Source organism: Ambystoma mexicanum, chromosome 11 (assembly GCF_040938575.1).
Source record: "Ambystoma mexicanum isolate Mex_15411 chromosome 11, UKY_AmexF1_1, whole genome shotgun sequence".
Lineage (NCBI taxonomy): Eukaryota > Metazoa > Chordata > Amphibia > Caudata > Ambystomatidae > Ambystoma > Ambystoma mexicanum.
The window spans coordinates 969,859,747-969,878,800 of NC_090934.1; the positions used below are offsets into that span (position 1 = coordinate 969,859,747).

The 19,054-nt window shown below is 45.4% G+C and overlaps 1 long non-coding RNA gene across 1 annotated transcript in view; it reads right to left on the minus strand.

Annotated features, from left to right (window-relative positions):
- Nucleotides 1-19,054, minus strand: part of LOC138503975 (uncharacterized) — a 487,513-nt gene that overhangs the window by 327,975 nt on the left and 140,484 nt on the right. The gene's annotated exons all lie outside the window — the stretch shown is intronic.

The window sequence follows — 19,054 nt, forward strand, 5'->3', positions numbered from 1 at the left end:
CCCCTGTGTCACTGCACTGAGGGTGCTGTGTAACACACATGTAAAAAGATGATACCTATGAGGGTGAGAAAAACCCCTTAGACCATGAGTACAAAAATAGCCTAAAACATACATAGCAATCTTCCTAAGAGTGGGAAAAGGAGTCTCACTCTTAGCAGGAGAAAAGAAACAAGCCCTTTAAATCCAGCAAAGCTGCTTGGGAACTCTATAGGCAAGGGAAATTAGCCATAGAATGAGAATTCTCCCTAACAACATCAATCATGCTCTTCATCCCAATGGCTTTTTTTGCAGTTTTCTGGCACTGAGAGATTATTATCTTGATGACACAGACTCCTACCAATATCATCACTAGCAGGGCTCCTAGGAACTTGAATGCATCTGCATCCATTGCGGAACCCATGAGAATAGTGATTCAAACCAGCTGTCATCATCAACTTCGTCAGTTTCATCAATCATCTGGTTCTGTAGCTTAATCAGCATACCTATGGCGTCTGTTAAGGTTCCATTTTCTTCGTCGTGAGAGGGTGTGAATGTGCAACATGATTCTCAGATTTTTGCACAAACACCTCCATCCACAGCTGTGATCATGTCAAGTACATATCTGTTCTGGAGAGTCATCAGGCGGACTGCCGTTAACTCTTCTTTGATTGCGTTGAATCCCTTTATGGTCATATTGATGGTCTGCAGTAACTCCCATCTGGTTATCTGCAACCATTTAGTGTTTGCTCCAACTTGGAATCTTGGCATGAAGATTGTCGTGGACACTAATGAGTTGAGGCTGAACAGCCTGTGTTCATATGGGATTGCATGAAAAGTTTCTTCTAATTTGGCAGAAAAGTAATTTTCTCCCTTCATTCTATTCAGCAGTTCCACAGATCTCTTCTTCCTCAGGTGAACATCTGCTTTTGGGAAAATGTCAATGCTCAGGTCACTCTTCGGGATCAGCAACGCTGGAACGTGGACATTCACTAGTGTGCATATACCTCCCCAGTTTTTCGGCAGTCTGATTTATACATTTGATCCACATGCCCAATAATGATCCATTATTACTGCAGTTCCATGCACCATCCCTGGAGCATCAATTAGTCCTGAAGCACAGTTTTGGATTCTCCAATGGCACTATCTGCAATGGTCCCCCTCTGTCTTCGACCCATGTTAATAGTTTTGCAAGCTTTGGCCATAATGGCTTGCATTTCCATTGTGAATTTTCAATTGCTTCCTTGCAGGCTCTGAGGACCATCCATGCCCTGCAAATCACTACCCTTTTTCCCATCCTTCTGGTGAAAGTACTGTTCCCTAGACTTGCATTTGGCCTCTGTTCTTCCATCCACAAGCCTCTTCTTGAGTTTTCCCTTGGACATTTAACCTCTTGTTCACTTCGCATCTGATTTCAGCTCCTTTCACTCCAGGTTTCTCGTACCTGATCACATGGTTCTTATTATGAGCTCTGTTCCTTGTCTTTATGTCCTGGACATAATCATCAGGATCAGTTGCTTCAGTTGCCCATTTCAATGAAGCATCACTTCCCATGAACTAGCCTCTGGTCTTACACATTGCTACGTGCAAGAGACAGTGTGCTGTCTGGACATCAACCACTACAACTACGAAGATCTTGGGCTTCCCCATGCTATACGGTAGGAGTGCACAAACAAAACATTCCCCTTCTGAACTTCGTCTTCCAACTTCTTTCATGTGCTGGTACTAAATGGTGTTTCCCAAATGTGCTGTGCTGTCCAAGTAATCATTTAGTTCACTGTCGTCGCTGTGTATGCTTCTCTTAATCCTTAAAGTTTTCATGTAGTTTGCTATAACTACATCCCTGAATGCATCTGTATGGCTTTTCCTTGCTGGAGGATTCTCAGGTATCCCGGACCATGATGCAGGTATCTTCATCTGTACTAATCGAGTGGAGGAAAGCCTGACAATCCTTTCTATTTCCTCTTGCCTCTTCCTGGCTCTGGCTAATGACGGCCAAATCGATTCTGCTATCAGCTGTGCTCGTGAAATTTCCCTTGAGCTTGTTTTCTCATCCATTGGTGTCGCATTGGGGGTGTTCATTAATGTTATTTTGGTTGGTTTCTTCTCCACCTTCTCTTGCATTCCTTCTCTTTTGGTCAAAAGTGTCCATATCCACTCTGTCATTGGGCTAGTATATGGATGTATTGTAGAACTTGTGTTTGTCCCCTTCACTGAAACATATGTGCTTATTGATGTGGTCTCTGTGGGTTTATTCTCCGGCTCCTCTTGTCTCCTCAGGAGTTCAGTTTTTTCCGCTTGTCTTTTCACTTCACTTGAAGTGGAACTCCTCATAGTGGGCAGTCTCCTTCTTCTTCCATGCTTTGGATTGTGGTTCTGCAGTTATTGACACTAGGCCTGGCGTGTGTGCATTCAATGTTTGTGTCCGTGTGGTTGTCAGTAACTGTTATGCGGTGCCGCTTCTGTTGGTCTCTTTGGCACCGGTGGAGATGGATTGCTTGCATTCACGCTCCTCCTCCTTCCAATATGGTGTCTTCTGGTATCGGCAACGTTACAGTCCTCCAGGAATCATGTGACTCTGTGGCACCGCCTCCCCTTCAGAGAAGACACTTCAGCCAGAGAAACCCGGAAGTCGCTGCGTTGCTACTCCTTCATGCGAACGCTCCATAAGTGCGATTCTTCCACTCTTCACTTTCTGAATTCTCTGTTAAGCCTCCGTAACCTCTTTCTCTTCCACCCTTAGATCTCTGTTTCCGCTCTCTCCTTGAAGCTCCACCCTCTCCCGTACCACTGCGATTTCACATCTCTGCTGACAAGGTATTGGATTGCCCTTTCCCTCTTTATTATTATCACGGCTTCCAACTTGGCATTTTATGCTTCGTCGTTCTGTTTTAGAGAGGACTCAACAGTCCTTTGCGAGTCTTGCGTTCGCACGGGCTGTCTACCGGCCGGTGTGTCGCGCTACACTCACAAGCGCCGCCCAGAACTCTTTGAACAGGCTCCAAGAGAAAGACTCCTCCCGCATCTGTTCCCAGCAATTGTCCCACAAGGTAAAAAGGTTTGGAAGATAGGGTTTTTACTTGCTTGTACAAACACTTAGTACTTATTCTTCACCTCACATATTTAACCACCATCTGTTTCTTAGAAATGACATGCCACCTTCTCCGGGTAAACGCCCCACACAGGGCACTTTCCACAGGTGCTTACACCGGCTACTATATCCGATTTACCTAGCCTTCTCTCTTTTCTCCTACTTAACATAATCTAATCTCCAGTCTTACTTTTCACCACAGTTCCCAGTCACCAATCATAGACCTGCAGTTCATACAAGGCCAAAGAAGAAGAGATTCCCATCTTTTCTCCACTCCTGAGTCCATCCAGATGTCTCTGTCATCTGAGTGAAGAACAGGGTTTTTCCCCAAGAGGGTTTCCCTGGGGGGCCTGGGCTTCTGCTGCTGTTCCCTGGTGCAGGGGTACAGGGTCCTCAGGGTGATCCCGCTGTTCCAGAAGGTGGGTCCTGAGCATGTTTACTTCTTGAGATATACACATATGTGAAATGCCTATCAGATAGCAACGCCTAAAAGGACATAGGAAGACATGGATCAGACACAGTAGTTGATGGCCGCCGTGCAGGCATTATCGGCCGAACTACAGGTACTAAAAAAAGAGAATGCAACACTTCGTCAACACAAGAACCACTCCCCTCAAAGCTCGGAATTACCCCCGGGACCACTTTCTTGTGGCCTCTTTGACGGAAATCCCCATAAGCTTAAGGAGTTCATCGAATCCTGTACGATACAGTTTGCCTTTAAAGCAGCATTCTTTCCATCTGATAGGGATAAGGTGGGACACATGATTTCTAACATGACCGGTCCTGCCCTAGCCTGTGTGACTCCCTTAGTCGTTACCAATAATCCCTTGTTGGACGTCTATCCAGCCTTTGTATACAGCCTAAAATCCATGTTTGGCCTTCAGGAGATTACGGTGGCGGCGCAGGAGAGGCTACTGGATTTCTGACAAGGCACGTAAGATCTGTTGTCCTATATGACTGCTTTCAAACAGATGGCCACTGACACTTCTTGGGCGGACGATGCCTTAATCACTCTTTTTCGTAGGGGGTTGAACAAGGATTTAAAGGACGAAGTGTCACAAGTTCCTCGTCCTCCGAATCTGGCTGAGATGATAGCCTTGACCATGCAACTTGATTACCGGGTTCGCGAACGAAACTGAGAGAAGAAAGTATCGGAGTGCACTTTCGACATATGACTCACCTCCATCCACTAGCAGTAGTAAAGCTACATCTGTTGGAAGTGTTCACCCTCCAGAGGAACATATGCAGTTGGGCTAAACTCGGGGTCCTTTAACCCCTGAAGAATGGACTCAGAGAAAAACCCTCAGCCTATGTATGTACTGTGGCAGCAGTGCCCATGTGTTAAGAGACTGTCCCGTAGTGCCTCCTAGAAGGTCGGGAAACGCGAACGTCCAACCGTGACGGGAACCACGGTTCGACCACCATACACAAGTTCACCTATTTCTCTTTTTCCTATTGCTCCCACTAGTGCCTCTGAACCAACGATGGTGGTGATTAAGGTTTCCCTTTCCTGGGGAACCACGGAGATCGTCCAAATACCTGCACTAATCGACAGTGGGGCAGCAGGATGTTTTCTTGACCATAAATGGGCTATCCAGCATCAGGTTCCTCGCACACGTAGGACTGTTGCCATCCCTGTTGAAAGCATTGACGGGAGCCCACTCACTTCAGGCCCCATCACAGAGCAAACGGGTCTTCTGGAAATGTCTATGTCCTCCCACAAGGAGCAGATCTCCTTGGACCTGATCAGAACTGCGTATTACACCGTTATTCTGGGCCTTTCATGGTTACAAATCCATAATCCTTTTATCAATTGGCCCGCAGGGACATTTTTTCTGGGATCTGAACATTGTTTAGCAAACTGCCTCTCACAAGGGGCTATAGGCTTTTCTCCCCCTTCGCTCCAGTTCCGAGACACTGTGTCTCCAACTGTTCTGAACTTGGTACAAGAAATACCCGAGCCTTATTTACCCTTCCGGGAAGTTTTCTCTGTTTCGGAGTACTCGGAACTGCCTCCTCATCGGCGCGACGATTGTGGGATTGCGGATCAACCCCTGCCATTTGGCAGAATGCACATCTTGTCTCCCAAGGAGAAAAAAGCTCTAAGGGAGTATTTGCAAACAAATCTCCGCAATGGGCTTATCGCAGAATCCACCTCACCGGCAGCTGCTTCCCTATTTTTCGTTCCTAAGAAGGACACTAGTGACTTATCTTCACCCTTCAGAGCAGTATATTCTGTTCTTTGCTTTAATTAATTGTAGCCACTGTTCATCCATCTTGACAGATACGACCTTGGTTCTCCAAGCACAATTTGCCTCTGCTGAGTTTCCTTTCTGCTGCTGTAGTCTTGATTTCGCCAAATATGAAACTTTTCCTGTGTGCCTTATCCCGAGCTGTGTTGATCCTTTTCAATGGATATCCTCTTTGCTGGAATCTTAAAGTTAGCATTTCACATTCTTCTTCAAATTCTTTAGTACTCTGACAATTCCTTTGCGCTCTAATACATTCTCCTGTGGGTATGTTTCTTTTTATTGGCTGTGCTCTGGGACCCCCAACTGGCCCATAGAGTCAGGGCTTGCCCAGAAGCACTTTAAGACAAGATAGCAGCACCCGTGAGATGGATAGGGGTGCAGATTAAATACTCCAACACCAAATCAATAATGACAACTCAAGGGTTTGGCAAAGGGAGTCCGTTTAATGACAAGTACAAAAAACATGGAGTTATGAATATCAGCAGTGGCGCGATCTTCCTTCTCGCTTCAACTCCAACGAACTTCATAATGATCATAACATTTATACTGAAAACTCGTCATCATTGAGGTGTAATGCTTAAAAGTTGGCATACGATTCTATTGGTTCAGGAAAGGTAACTTTACTATAGGTACTATATCTGTATATGGTAACAGAGTAAGGGGATTGGGTAAACAATGTCAGGTGGGGCATCTAAGCCCTACCTTAAAACTAGCTACTTTAGATGTCACTAAGAGTACGTCTAACTGGTTCTATTACTATAGGACCCTATACCACTTGGTCCCTTGTGATTGGGTTGACACCAACCGCACCTATACTTTTCCACTTCGCTTAGCAGCACGCATAATAATGAGGCCAGGTGCACGGAGTACGTTTGTACCCCAGCTTTCCTTCAATTTATGTTACAGCCATTCATCTCCTTAGTGGCCGTGTGTCAATTACTGCCTTGTAGTTTGGCCTTGAGTCTGCCTCTTGGTCTGAGAAAGTTAAGGAGGATGGGTACGATAAGGCTCCATGCGTAGGTGTGAAAGGCTTACTTCTGTTCGCTCAGCGGGTCACGTGGTTCAGACACCGTGAATTTGCCTCTTCTTCGTACAATGTGTGTATTTGACTTTTGTTTCACCCACCACCTGCGTTCGGCTTCTTATCTTGACCCTTCAGAGCAGTATATTCTGTTCTTTGCTTCAATTAATTGTAGCCACTGTTCGTCCATCTTGACAGATATGACCTTGGTTCTCCTAGCACGATTTGCCTCTGCCAAGTTTCCTTTCTACCGCTGTAGTCTTCATTTTGCCAAATATGAAACTCTTCCTGTGTGGCCTTTTAGTAACCTTTTTGGTTGATTCTGCTTCTTGTGCAAAGTGGAAATATACTTATATTACGTACTTCTTTGAGGTAGATTATGTATAGTGGCACTTGCCGCAATATCTTTCTACTAATCATAGCAAGCCACACGATTTTCTTAGCTGTCTTGCGGTTCCAAGCATATGTACATGTGTAAACTTGGTTTACTATCTTCATCATACTCATGGCTTAAGCTTCTTATGTTTGACATTGTCCTTTCACTTTAGATTCACAATATCCTTTATTCATGGCGTTTCGTCTCTTTACGTCATTCTCTGGTCATCATTTCTTATATTTCGTGAGTCAGTCTAGGTTCTTGTGATGTCACCATTCGTCTTCCATCAAGACCTTTTTCAAGACCTTTTTGGTTTCTTCAGGGACTGTATTTAGACTATCTTCATTTCGTTTTATTGGTGGATATGGCTTCCTCAATGGATACGTTACTGTCCATGGTTTCCTTGGTACTGATAGGTGCTGTTCTTCTGATAGGTACTGGACAGAGCCCCACTGCGGCTCTCTGCTGGTTTATTTGCTCATCATACATCACATATCTCTCGGTGTGAACGTTCTTGGTACTTCGAAATGGACAGTTGGAGTGCGGGCTATACTTTGGGCGATTAATCAACCACTTTCCCTTCTTTCTTCAGTTCTTTTAGCTTCTCTTTTGCTTCATTGTTTGCGTCCAATCTCTCTTCATCTTCTGGGTCTACACATGATGGTCTGAAGAAATGTCTCTTTGGGGTCCATATCTTTATGATTCCTTTTAGAGTTCCTGCTGTTCTCACGTGTTCGTCTTTGTTCCACGTCATTAGTTGACACTGTCCATTTGTCTGCAGTAAACCCATCTTCCCACATAATTTCTATGCTTCTTGGGATATTGAAACTTTGTTCCTTCTGGTGCGTGAATACTGGCCTTCACAAAGGGGGTCATTCCGAGTTTGGAGGCAGCCATGGTGCTATTAGCACCATGGCTGCCTCCAAACTTGGGTCCGGGTAGGCAGAATGGGGAATTACAGGGACATTACGACCTATGTGGACCCGGTAAGTCCCCATGCCGAATACCATTCCCCATTCCCATTTGAGCCTCCAAAGGGCTCAATGGGAATGGGGAAGGCACTAATAACGGTCCCGCAAATAGCGGGCCTGGCATTTGCACCCTGGTTCCGTAATAGGATCCGCTAAGGACGTCTGGTCTGACCAGACGTTTTCAGCGGGTCCTGCTAGGGAACCTCGGAATAGGGTGGTAAGGGGTTACCTGCACCGGCATCCTTACCGGTGCCGGTAACCAGTTACCGCCCAACTCGGAATGACCCCCAAAGTCTCTTATTTCTTCGTCGGTCAAGTCTTTGGGCTTCCAACCTGGCTTGACATCTGTTAGGCAGAATCCTGTGCAGTTCCCTTGTGGAGCACTACAGAAGATTAAGACTACAGGTATATGCAATAAATCCCCTTTGGTATCAGTCTGTACCACAAACATGTATTTGGTAGCTGTGGCTAAGCAGTCAGACTTATCTCAAGAGGGAGATGAGCAGTATTCAGGGTTTACACAATAGGACTACAATACTATGGTACAAGGAAACACTGACCAAAGCTTTGTATTAAAAAGAATATATATATATATATTTTACACACTTCTAGTTCAACACATCAATAACATGTATTAAAGCAAGTTAGAATTATTCAAGAAAAGTATACACAACTCCCTATTTAAATTGTAGACAAGTTTGAGCCAGAGTAAAAACTGAGCAAAATGGCCCAGTGTAAACTAAGCAGAAATGGCACTCTAACAATTTCTCAAAAGGGAGGGAAACTACAAGTTATACAGAGTTAACCTCCTAAACACTCTAGCAACACTTCCCAAGTGGATTGTGAACAAGTTAGGCAAGGTAGCACTTTAGCAATTGTCATACATAGGTGAAAACTGAGCAAAATGGCACTTCAACAATTCTTAAGAGGGAAGGAAGAGGGGTTATAAGAGTTTTTGGTGCACCAACGCAGTTGAGGGTGAAAAGCAATCTAGTGAAGGCAGTTGTAACAGATTTAGCCAAAGTCAATAGGCCTGTGCCAGAGTTAGTGGTACAGGGCAATGTGCCCAGGATCAAAGTGTTATAGTAGCTGCAATCAAGTCTTTGGTTTAACGATTCAAAAGGAGGGTGCAGAAGGTAAAAGATAATGTTAGTCGATAGGGGCGGCTAACCCAGGAGGTAGGTACAGGATTTCAAACACCTTTAGCAGTACGCCGTGAAAAGGGAGGCCTGGCGGAACAATGTACCTGAAAAAGTGGAAGTGGCTCCTGCGGTGGTTCCTGGCAGTTCCTGCAGTTCGTGTTGTCCAGCAGAGGAAGAGAGGCTCTCGTCGTGGAGGAAGGTTTGAGTTACTGCACTGCCCAGGAAAGAAGCCAGCCGCGGTGATGCCGAAACAGATTAAAAGGTATGCTCCTTTAAATCGCGGTCGTGGTGGACGGGTGCCTGGCTATCCGGTCTCCGATTGTGGGGCACTGGCAATTCGACTAAGGCAGGTCCTGGAAAGCGATTGGCAAATGGGTTGGCCCCACCAGCTCAAGGGAAGAAGGCTCTTGCAGATGAAGATCTTCTCTCGTCGTGTGGAGAAAAGTGGTGAAATGCTGCAGCAGGGCTTCACCGATGGTTCAGTTGTTGCAGATGTCTTTGGCTTCTCTCCTCTTCGGCTTCTTAGTTCCAGTGGCAAAGTCTTGCTCTTCCAGTCCTCAGGACCCTGCTTTTATGCAGCAAGACCCCCATTCATACAGCCTAGCTGTCACTCACACAGTGGAGTGGTCATCCTGACGAGATACCCTCCAGCCAATCAGGGCAGAGTGCGACTTGGGTTGCTTAGGCAACCCTGTCCAGGCGGCCTACTCCCCCTCCCACACAATGGGTCTACCCCAGACTCAGTGGCGCCGAAAGGAGGGCTTCTTGGCAGAAAGGACGAACAAAGGATCCCCAACCTAGGTTAGGATCTCAGAGGAAGACACGAGAAAGGATTATTATAAAATTTCTGGCAAATAAAACCTACCGGAGTAAAGTTAATACAAAAATAAACCGGCGGTATGTTAGAGGCTGTCAGTAAAAGTGGTAGCCTCGAACAATGGGAAAATCCCATAGGAAAATATTGTGGTCGAATATTTTTGGAAGTAACCACTGCCACCAGCCAGAAACTTTTGAGAGAGGGACTGTACGGTACCCTCTCGAAAATGAACCCCAGGGAAAAACTATTAACCCTTCCCAGTACTTCCATAGTAAGATAGGTTGTACTGGTTTAGTTCATAAATATTGACTAGTAAAAGTGAATGGGGACTTTACATGGCCTGGGAGACAGTAGTCAGTCCCAGGGTATGGAGTCTATGTTTGGGGGTCACTATGACACCCCTGTGTCACTGCACTGAGGGTGCTGTGTAACACACATGTAAAAAGATGATACCTATGAGGGTGAGAAAAACCCCTTAGACCATGAGTACAAAAATAGCCTAAAACATACATAGCAATCTTCCTAAGAGTGGGAAAAGGAGTCTCACTCTTGGCAGGAGAAAAAAAACAAGCCCTTTAAATCCAGCAAAGCTGCTTGGGAACTCTATAGGCAAGGGAAATTAGCCATAGAATGAGAATTCTCCCTAACAACATCATTCATGCTCTTCATCCCAATGGCTTTTTTTGCAGTTTTCTGGCACTGAGAGATTATTATCTTGATGACACAGACTCCTACCAATATCATCACTAGCAGGGCTCCTAGGAACTTGAATGCATCTGCATCCATTGCGGAACCCATGAGAATAGTGATTCAAACCAGCTGTCATCATCAACTTCGTCAGTTTCATCAATCATCTGGTTCTGTAGCTTAATCAGCATACCTATGGCGTCTGTTAAGGTTCCATTTTCTTCGTCGTGAGAGGGTGTGAATGTGCAACATGATTCTCCGATTTTTGCACAAACACCTCCATCCACAGCTGTGATCATGTCAAGTACATATCTGTTCTGGAGAGTCATAAGGCGGACTGCCGTTAACTCTTCTTTGATTGCGTTGAATCCCTTTATGGTCATATTGATGGTCTGCAGTAACTCCCATCTGGTTATCTGCAACCATTTAGTGTTTGCTCCAACTTGGAATCTTGGCATGAAGATTGTCGTGGACACTAATGAGTTGAGGCTGAACAGCCTGTGTTCATATGGGATTGCATGAAAAGTTTCTTCTAATTTGGCAGAAAAGTAATTTTCTCCCTTCATTCTATTCAGCAGTTCCACAGATCTCTTCTTCCTCAGGTGAACATCTGCTTTTGGGAAAATGTCAATGCTCAGGTCACTCTTCGGGATCAGCAACGCTGGAATGTGGACATTCACTAGTGTGCATATACCTCCCCAGTTTTTCGGCAGTCTGATTTATACATTTGATCCACATGCCCAATAATGATCCATTATTACTGCAGTTCCATGCACCATCCCTGGAGCATCAATTAGTCCTGAAGCACAGTTTTGGATTCTCCAATGGCACTATCTGCAAGGGTCCCCCTCTGTCTTCGACCCATGTTAATAGTTTTGCAAGCTTTGGCCATAATGGCTTGCATTTCCATTGTGAATTTTCAATTGCTTCCTTGCAGGCTCTGAGGACCATCCATGCCCTGCAAATCACTACCCTTTTTCCCATCCTTCTGGTGAAAGTACTGTTCCCTAGACTTGCATTTGGCCTCTGTTCTTCCATCCACAAGCCTCTTCTTGAGTTTTCCCTTGGACATTTAACCTCTTGTTCACTTCGCATCTGATTTCAGCTCCTTTCACTCCAGGTTTCTCGTACCTGATCACATGGTTCTTATTATGAGCTCTGTTCCTTGTCTTTATGTCCTGGACATAATCATCAGGATCAGTTGCTTCAGTTGCCCATTTCAATGAAGCATCACTTCCCATGAACTAGCCTCTGGTCTTACACATTGCTACGTGCAAGAGACAGTGTGCTGTCTGGACATCAACCACTACAACTACGAAGATCTTGGGCTTCCCCATGCTATACGGTAGGAGTGCACAAACAAAACATTCCCCTTCTGAACTTCGTCTTCCAACTTCTTTCATGTGCTGGTACTAAATGGTGTTTCCCAAATGTGCTGTGCTGTCCAAGTAATCATTTAGTTCACTGTCGTCGCTGTGTATGCTTCTCTTAATCCTTAAAGTTTTCATGTAGTTTGCTATAACTACATCCCTGAATGCATCTGTATGGCTTTTCCTTGCTGGAGGATTCTCAGGTATCCCGGACCATGATGCAGGTATCTTCATCTGTACTAATCGAGTGGAGGAAAGCCTGACAATCCTTTCTATTTCCTCTTGCCTCTTCCTGGCTCTGGCTAATGACGGCCAAATCGATTCTGCTATCAGCTGTGCTCGTGAAATTTCCCTTGAGCTTGTTTTCTCATCCATTGGTGTCGCATTGGGGGTGTTCATTAATGTTATTTTGGTTGGTTTCTTCTCCACCTTCTCTTGCATTCCTTCTCTTTTGGTCAAAAGTGTCCATATCCACTCTGTCATTGGGCTAGTATATGGCTGTATTGTAGAACTTGTGTTTGTCCCCTTCACTGAAACATATGTGCTTATTGATGTGGTCTCTGTGGGTTTATTCTCCGGCTCCTCTTGTCTCCTCAGGAGTTCAGTTTTTTCCGCTTGTCTTTTCACTTCACTTGAAGTGGAACTCCTCATAGTGGACAGTCTCCTTCTTCTTCCATGCTTTGGATTGTGGTTCTGCAGTTATTGACACTAGGCCTGGCGTATGTGCATTCAATGTTTGTGTCCGTGTGGTTGTCAGTAACTGTTATGCGGTGCCGCTTCTGTTGGTCTCGTTGGCACCGGTGGAGATGGATTGCTTGCATTCACGCTCCTCCTCCTTCCAATATGGTGTCTTCTGGTATCGGCAACGTTACAGTCCTCCAGGAATCATGTGACTCTGTGGCACCGCCTCCCCTTCAGAGAAGACACTTCAGCCAGAGAAACCCGGAAGTCGCTGCGTTGCTACTCCTTCATGCGAACGCTCCATAAGTGCGATTCTTCCACTCTTCACTTTCTGAATTCTCTGTTAAGCCTCCGTAACCTCTTTCTCTTCCACCCTTAGATCTCTGTTTCCGCTCTCTCCTTGAAGCTCCACCCTCTCCCGTACGACTGCGATTTCACATCTCTGCTGACAAGGTATTGGATTGCCCTTTCCCTCTTTATTATTATCACGGCTTCCAACTTGGCATTTTATGCTTCGTCGTTCTGTTTTAGAGAGGACTCAACAGTCCTTTGCGAGTCTTGCGTTCGCACGGGCTGTCTACCGGCCGGTGTGTCGCGCTACACTCACAAGCGCCGCCCAGAACTCTTTGAACAGGCTCAAAGAGAAAGACTCCTCCCGCATCTGTTCCCAGCAATTGTCCCACAAGGTGAAGGGGTTTGGAAGATAGGGTTTTTACTTGCTTGTACAAACACTTAGTACTTATTCTTCACCTCACATATTTAACCACCATCTGTTTCTTAGAAATGACATGCCACCTTCTCCGGGTAAACACCCCACACAGGGCACTTTCCACAGGTGCTTACACCGGCTACTATATCCGATTTACCTAGCCTTCTCTCTTTTCTCCTACTTAACATAATCTAATCTCCAGTCTTACTTTTCACCACAGTTCCCAGTCACCAATCATAGACCTGCAGTTCATACAAGGCCAAAGAAGAAGAGATTCCCATCTTTTCTCCACTCCTGAGTCCATCCAGATGTCTCTGTCATCTGAGTGAAGAACAGGGTTTTTCCCCAAGAGGGTTTCCCTGGGGGGCCTGGGCTTCTGCTGCTGTTCCCTGGTGCAGGGGTACAGGGTCCTCAGGGTGATCCCGCTGTTCCAGAAGGTGGGTCCTGAGCATGTTTACTTCTTGAGATATACACATATGTGAAATGCCTATCAGATAGCAACGCCTAAAAGGACATAGGAAGACATGGATCAGACACAGTAGTTGATGGCCGCCGTGCAGGCATTATCGGCCGAACTACAGGTACTAAAAAAAGAGAATGCAACACTTCGTCAACACAAGAACCACTCCCCTCAAAGCTCGGAATTACCCCCGGGACCACTTTCTTGTGGCCTCTTTGACGGAAATCCCCATAAGCTTAAGGAGTTCATCGAATCCTGTACGATACAGTTTGCCTTTAAAGCAGCATTCTTTCCATCTGATAGGGATAAGGTGGGACACATGATTTCTAACATGACCGGTCCTGCCCTAGCCTGTGTGACTCCCTTAGTCGTTACCAATAATCCCTTGTTGGACGCCTATCCAGCCTTTGTATACAGCCTAAAATCCATGTTTGGCCTTCAGGAGATTACGGTGGCGGCGCAGGAGAGGCTACTGGATTTCTGACAAGGCACGTAAGATCTGTTGTCCTATATGACTGCTTTCAAACAGATGGCCACTGACACTTCTTGGGCGGACGATGCCTTAATCACTCTTTTTCGTAGGGGGTTGAACAAGGATTTAAAGGACGAAGTGTCACAAGTTCCTCGTCCTCCGAATCTGGCCGAGATGATAGCCTTGACCATGCAACTTGATTACCGGGTTCGCGAACGAAACTGAGAGAAGAAAGTATCGGAGTGCACTTTCGACATATGACTCACCTCCATCCACTAGCAGTAGTAAAGCTACATCTGTTGGAAGTGTTCACCCTCCAGAGGAACATATGCAGTTGGGCTAAACTCGGGGTCCTTTAACCCCTGAAGAATGGACTCAGAGAAAAACCCTCAGCCTATGTATGTACTGTGGCAGCAGTGCCCATGTGTTAAGAGACTGTCCCGTAGTGCCTCCTAGAAGGTCGGGAAACGCGAACGTCCAACCGTGACGGGAACCACGGTTCGACCACCATACACAAGTTCACCTATTTCTCTTTTTCCTATTGCTCCCACTAGTGCCTCTGAACCAACGATGGTGGTGATTAAGGTTTCCCTTTCCTGGGGAACCACGGAGATCGTCCAAATACCTGCACTAATCGACAGTGGGGCAGCAGGATGTTTTCTTGACCATAAATGGGCTATCCAGCATCAGGTTCCTCGCACACGTAGGACTGTTGCCATCCCTGTTGAAAGCATTGACGGGAGCCCACTCACTTCAGGCCCCATCACAGAGCAAACGGGTCTTCTGGAAATGTCTATGTCCTCCCACAAGGAGCAGATCTCCTTGGACCTGATCAGAACTGCGTATTACACCGTTATTCTGGGCCTTTCATGGTTACAAATCCATAATCCTTTTATCAATTGGCCCGCAGGGACATTTTTTCTGGGATCTGAACATTGTTTAGCAAACTGCCTCTCACAAGGGGCTATAGGCTTTTCTCCCCCTTCGCTCCAGTTCCGAGACACTGTGTCTCCAACTGTTCTGAACTTGGTACAAGAAATACCCGAGCCTTATTTACCCTTCCGGGAAGTTTTCTCTGTTTCGGAGTACTCGGAACTGCCTCCTCATCGGCGCGACGATTGTGGGATTGCGGATCAACCCCTGCCATTTGGCAGAATGCACATCTTGTCTCCCAAGGAGAAAAAAGCTCTAAGGGAGTATTTGCAAACAAATCTCCGCAATGGGCTTATCGCAGAATCCACCTCACCGGCAGCTGCTTCCCTATTTTTCGTTCCTAAGAAGGACACTAGTGACTTATCTTCACCCTTCAGAGCAGTATATTCTGTTCTTTGCTTTAATTAATTGTAGCCACTGTTCATCCATCTTGACAGATACGACCTTGGTTCTCCAAGCACAATTTGCCTCTGCTGAGTTTCCTTTCTGCTGCTGTAGTCTTGATTTCGCCAAATATGAAACTTTTCCTGTGTGCCTTATCCCGAGCTGTGTTGATCCTTTTCAATGGATATCCTCTTTGCTGGAATCTTAAAGTTAGCATTTCACATTCTTCTTCAAATTCTTTAGTACTCTGACAATTCCTTTGCGCTCTAATACATTCTCCTGTGGGTATGTTTCTTTTTATTGGCTGTGCTCTGGGACCCCCAACTGGCCCATAGAGTCAGGGCTTGCCCAGAAGCACTTTAAGACAAGATAGCAGCACCCGTGAGATGGATAGGGGTGCAGATTAAATACTCCAACACCAAATCAATAATGACAACTCAAGGGTTTGGCAAAGGGAGTCCGTTTAATGACAAGTACAAAAAACATGGAGTTATGAATATCAGCAGTGGCGCGATCTTCCTTCTCGCTTCAACTCCAACGAACTTCATAATGATCATAACATTTATACTGAAAACTCGTCATCATTGAGGTGTAATGCTTAAAAGTTGCCATACGATTCTATTGGTTCAGGAAAGGTAACTTTACTATAGGTACTATATCTGTATATGGTAACAGAGTAAGGGGATTGGGTAAACAATGTCAGGTGGGGCATCTAAGCCCTACCTTAAAACTAGCTACTTTAGATGTCACTAAGAGTACGTCTAACTGGTTCTATTACTATAGGACCCTATACCACTTGGTCCCTTGTGATTGGGTTGACACCAACCGCACCTATACTTTTCCACTTCGCTTAGCAGCACGCATAATAATGAGGCCAGGTGCACGGAGTACGTTTGTACCCCAGCTTTCCTTCAATTTATGTTACAGCCATTCATCTCCTTAGTGGCCGTGTGTCAATTACTGCCTTGTAGTTTGGCCTTGAGTCTGCCTCTTGGTCTGAGAAAGTTAAGGAGGATGGGTACGATAAGGCTCCATGCGTAGGTGTGAAAGGCTTACTTCTGTTCGCTCAGCGGGTCACGTGGTTCAGACACCGTGAATTTGCCTCTTCTTCGTACAATGTGTGTATTTGACTTTTGTTTCACCCACCACCTGCGTTCGGCTTCTTATCTTGACCCTTCAGAGCAGTATATTCTGTTCTTTGCTTCAATTAATTGTAGCCACTGTTCGTCCATCTTGACAGATATGACCTTGGTTCTCCTAGCACGATTTGCCTCTGCCAAGTTTCCTTTCTACCGCTGTAGTCTTCATTTTGCCAAATATGAAACTCTTCCTGTGTGGCCTTTTAGTAACCTTTTTGGTTGATTCTGCTTCTTGTGCAAAGTGGAAATATACTTATATTACGTACTTCTTTGAGGTAGATTATGTATAGTGGCACTTGCCGCAATATCTTTCTACTAATCATAGCAAGCCACACGATTTTCTTAGCTGTCTTGCGGTTCCAAGCATATGTACATGTGTAAACTTGGTTTACTATCTTCATCATACTCATGGCTTAAGCTTCTTATGTTTGACATTGTCCTTTCACTTTAGATTCACAATATCCTTTATTCATGGCGTTTCGTCTCTTTACGTCATTCTCTGGTCATCATTTCTTATATTTCGTGAGTCAGTCTAGGTTCTTGTGATGTCACCATTCGTCTTCCATCAAGACCTTTTTCAAGACCTTTTTGGTTTCTTCAGGGACTGTATTTAGACTATCTTCATTTCGTTTTATTGGTGGATATGGCTTCCTCAATGGATACGTTACTGTCCATGGTTTCCTTGGTACTGATAGGTGCTGTTCTTCTGATAGGTACTGGACAGAGCCCCACTGCGGCTCTCTGCTGGTTTATTTGCTCATCATACATCACATATCTCTCGGTGTGAACGTTCTTGGTACTTCGAAATGGACAGTTGGAGTGCGGGCTATACTTTGGGCGATTAATCAACCACTTTCCCTTCTTTCTTCAGTTCTTTTAGCTTCTCTTTTGCTTCATTGTTTGCGTCCAATCTCTCTTCATCTTCTGGGTCTACACATGATGGTCTGAAGAAATGTCTCTTTGGGGTCCATATCTTTATGATTCCTTTTAGAGTTCCTGCTGTTCTCACGTGTTCGTCTTTGTTCCACGTCATTAGTTGACACTGTCCATTTGTCTGCAGTAAACCCATCTTCCCACATAATTTCTATGCTTCTTGGGATATTGAAACTTTGTTCCTTCTGGTGCGTGAATACTGGCCTTCACAAAGGGGGTCATTCCGAGTTTGGAGGCAGCCATGGTGCTATTAGCACCATGGCTGCCTCCAAACTTGGGTCCGGGTAGGCAGAATGGGGAATTACAGGGACATTACGACCTATGTGGACCCGGTAAGTCCCCATGCCGAATACCATTCCCCATTCCCATTTGAGCCTCCAAAGGGCTCAATGGGAATGGGGAAGGCACTAATAACGGTCCCGCAAATAGCGGGCCTGGCATTTGCACCCTGGTTCCGTAATAGGATCCGCTAAGGACGTCTGGTCTGACCAGACGTTTTCAGCGGGTCCTGCTAGGGAACCTCGGAATAGGGTGGTAAGGGGTTACCTGCACCGGCATCCTTACCGGTGCCGGTAACCAGTTACCGCCCAACTCGGAATGACCCCCAAAGTCTCTTATTTCTTCGTCGGTCAAGTCTTTGGGCTTCCAACCTGGCTTGACATCTGTTAGGCAGAATCCTGTGCAGTTCCCTTGTGGAGCACTACAGAAGATTAAGACTACAGGTATATGCAATAAATCCCCTTTGGTATCAGTCTGTACCACAAACATGTATTTGGTAGCTGTGGCTAAGCAGTCAGACTTATCTCAAGAGGGAGATGAGCAGTATTCAGGGTTTACACAATAGGACTACAATACTATGGTACAAGGAAACACTGACCAAAGCTTTGTATTAAAAAGAATATATATATATATATTTTACACACTTCTAGTTCAACACATCAATAACATGTATTAAAGCAAGTTAGAATTATTCAAGAAAAGTATACACAACTCCCTATTTAAATTGTAGACAAGTTTGAGCCAGAGTAAAAACTGAGCAAAATGGCCCAGTGTAAACTAAGCAGAAATGGCACTCTAACAATTTCTCAAAAGGGAGGGAAACTACAAGTTATACAGAGTTAACCTCCTAAACACTCTAGCAACACTTCCCAAGTGGATTGTGAACAAGTTAGGCAAGGTAGCACTTTAGCAATTGTCATACATGGGTGAAAACTGAGCAAAATGGCACTTCAACAATTCTTAAGAGGGAAGGAAGAGGGGTTATAAGAGTTTTTGGTGCACCAACGCAGTTGAGGGTGAAAAGCAATCTAGTGAAGGCAGTTGTAACAGATTTAGCCAAAGTCAATAGGCCTGTGCCAGAGTTAGTGGTACAGGGCAATGTGCCCAGGATCAAAGTGTTATAGTAGCTGCAATCAAGTCTTTGGTTTAACGATTCAAAAGGAGGGTGCAGAAGGTAAAAGATAATGTTAGTCGATAGGGGCGGCTAACCCAGGAGGTAGGTACAGGATTTCAAACACCTTTAGCAGTACGCCGTGAAAAGGGAGGCCTGGCGGAACAATGTACCTGAAAAAGTGGAAGTGGCTCCTGCGGTGGTTCCTGGCAGTTCCTGCAGTTCGTGTTGTCCAGCAGAGGAAGAGAGG